This window comes from Gossypium arboreum, chromosome 6 (assembly GCF_025698485.1).
Source record: "Gossypium arboreum isolate Shixiya-1 chromosome 6, ASM2569848v2, whole genome shotgun sequence".
NCBI classification, from domain to species: Eukaryota; Viridiplantae; Streptophyta; class Magnoliopsida; order Malvales; family Malvaceae; genus Gossypium; species Gossypium arboreum.
The window spans coordinates 63,975,379-63,978,762 of NC_069075.1; the positions used below are offsets into that span (position 1 = coordinate 63,975,379).

Consider the following 3,384-nt stretch of genomic DNA (forward strand, 5'->3'; position numbering starts at 1 on the left):
TAGAAATAAATCCATGGATGGATATATGAGTCTAAATTCAGGGAAAATTTACGGAATCAGTTTCCGAGTTGTGAAACTCGAGATATGCTTTTTAAGGCGACAGCAATGCAGTTTTCCAGCTTGCCTGGAATGTCAAATTGGTCGGTGCCATAAGTGGTTTTGGCTTGTTAACCCCTCGTGTCCGACACCGGCAACAGTCTCGGGTTCGGGGTGTTACAGTGTCGATCATCTATCGAGTCGAAGGATTCAGACCATTGTGGAACATTTGAACCTGTAGCCAGAGTGGTAACCCATGGTGAGGGCAATTTCTCAATAGATCCTTGTATCTCTCTCATGCATCATAGAGTGTTTCTAAATCCATCTGCACAAAAGAAAAGATATCATTACGTAATTTGGCTCTTTTAGCCAACAAAAAATATATTAATAAAAATTTTTCGGTCATTTGTTCCCAAGTAGTGATTGACCCTCATGGTAACGAGTTTAACCATTGTTTAGCCTTATTCCTCAATGAAAAGGGAAACAATCGAAGGCGAATGGCATCATCAGAAACGCCATTGATTTTAAAAGTTTCGCAAAACTCTAAGAAATTTGCCAAGTGAACGTTGGGATCCTCGTCTTGCAAACCATCCAACTGAACAAACTGTTGGATCATTTAAATGGTGTTAGGTTTCAGTTCAAAATTATTGGTAGCCACAGTAGGCCTAACTATGCTCGATTCGGTTCTTGTTAAAGAAGGTTTAGCATAATCATACATAGTGCGCGGAGCAGGATTCTGATTAGAAGCAATTGCAGGAGGTAGCGGATTTTCTTGATTTTCAGCCATCTCCTCGGTTGTGGTTGAAATATCGTCCTCTTTCTCTTCCTCTGTGTATCTTAAGCTTCACCTTATTTCTCTTCGATTTCTGCGAACTGTGCGATCGATCTCACTATCAACTAGTAATGGTCCTGACGGGTTTCTTCTGGTCATAAACAAGAAAAACCTATCAAAAGAAAATAAATGAAGAATTAGAAAAGAAAATAAAAATTTAAATTGCACTAAAAGTAAAATGGCTAAAGTAATAAAAATTGAGTGTTCCTAATATCCTAGTTCCCCGGCAACAGCGCCAAAAACTTGATACGTAATATTCATGACAGGTTTTAAAAATTTATAATTAAGCGTTCTTGAAACTAACTATTATCACGATGAAGGCAAGTGTACCTATCTGTAACACCCCGAACCCGAGACCGTTGCCGGTGTCGGACACGAGGGGTTAACAAGCCAAAACCACTTATGGCACTGACCAATTTGACATTCCCAGACAAGCTGGAAAACTGCATCGCTTTCGCCTTAAAAAGCATATCTCGAGTTTCACAACTCGGAAACTGATTCCGTAAATTTTCCCTAAATTTAGACTCATATATCCATCCATGGATTTATTTCTATAATTTTTGGTCGGGCCAATTGGTACAGTTTATTAGTTAAAGTCACCCATGTTACAGGGGTCGACTACACTGACCTTCGCGCGTTACAACTTGAATATCTATCTGTACAGGGTTTCAATACTGATTCCGTTTGTTTCTAATGAAACTAGACTCAAAAAGGAATCTGCACATATAAGTCATGACTTCTAATTCATTCTGGATAATTTATGGTAAATTTTCAAAGTCGCAACAGGGGACCCAGAAACCGTTCTGGCCCTGTCTCACGAGAACTTTAATATCTCTCGGTATACTGTTCATATGATCGTTTCGTTACTTTCATATGAAAATAGACTCATCAAGGTTCTATCGCATAATTTATTTACTATTTAAAACCATTCCTACAAATATTGGTAATTTTTCACATCCACGTCACTGCAGCTGGTAGCATCTGTTTTAAGGTAGGCTTTACCTAATTTGTAGTCTCCATGGGCCAACTATAGTCTTGCCATACATGGGTCCACATATGATCATATTTAGCCATTCCAATGGCTGATCATGTGACCAACACTCCCATTCCAATCCATAATCACATCATGAAACCATATATAATTACAAACCACAAATGGTCTAATTCCATACTCCACTATTACGAACCATTTTCGCATGGCCGTACACATATACATCACAAGTACTTAAAAACAACCGAGGGTTGTTCTATACATGCCATATCCAAAGTTCAACCAAGAGAGTACCAAAAGGGGGTTTGATAGTGTGGATGACTTCACTTCAATGATCCCGAATCCGATCGTTAACGAGCAAAATCTAAAACAGAGAAACAAAGGAACGGAGTAAGCAATTTATGCTTAGTAAGTTTCGAGCCATAATTTACACACAACCAAAGCATAACATTCAAGTAGCTAAACAATAATTCATATGCACAATTTCTCAAAGACATGCTTACTTCACAATCCCAACTCTTATATTCATACACAAATATCGGCCTAGTTAATGCCGATAGCTCATTTATCATTAGAGCGAATATTCATACGACTTACTCATAGTGTGCAAAGCACACACAAAACATACCTCGTTGTTGGGAATTTCACAAGTGCATTAACTGAAAATTTTCCAGCAGCTTATAAATTTCAAATCACATACCTTCGAGTTTATCCGGATATAGCTACTGTTCAAAACACCTTGGGACATAGCCCGGTTATGGTAACCCGCACAAATGCCTTGGGACTTAACCGGATATCACAACTCGCACAATTGCCTTGGGCTTAGCCCGATATCATAGCTCGCACAATTGCCTTCGGCTTAGCCCGGATATCTGGTCGCACAATTGCCTTGGGCTTAGCCCGGATATCACAATTCACACATTCATTCACATCTTTGTTTCAATTTCATAACAAACTTTTATGCACATTTTACTTAATCAAAATATCATTTCGGCTCAATGGCCATATACAAGGGCACAATTTCGATTGCTTATTACTTCATTCAATCGAATCAAAATCTAAGTTTCGATACTCGAAAACTTACCTCGGATGTTGTCGAACGATTCGATGGCTATTCGACTACTTTTTCCTTCCCTTTATCGGATTTGGTCCCCTTTGCTCTTGAGCTTAATTTAACAAATAATTTGATTCAATCATTTGAGTATCGAAAAGAAGAACTCAAGGCACTTAGCCCACATATATTCACTAGACATTAAAGTCACATAAGTACGGAATTCATGAATCGACTTAACACACAAAGCCTTCAACATGCTTACTCACGGCGAACAACACAACCTCTTAGGCACTCATTCATGGCCGATTATGCATGTTGATGTTGAGGCCAATTACATGTTTAACACCACACATGAATGGCACACATTTTACTAGCTAATGCTTTACATATTGTAGCTCAATACTTATAATATAGCATCAAGCACTCATATGGCCGATTATACTTAGTCATACTTGCACCAATCAACAATAA

The 3,384-nt window shown here is 38.5% G+C and overlaps 1 non-coding gene across 1 annotated transcript; it reads left to right on the plus strand.

The window, feature by feature from the left end:
- The first annotated feature begins 287 nt into the window (after nucleotides 1-287).
- Nucleotides 288-394, plus strand: LOC128294888 (small nucleolar RNA R71). Its single transcript, XR_008285195.1, has one exon. It is a non-coding gene; the product is annotated as a small nucleolar RNA R71 (small nucleolar RNA).
- The last annotated feature ends 2,990 nt before the right edge of the window (nucleotides 395-3,384 follow it).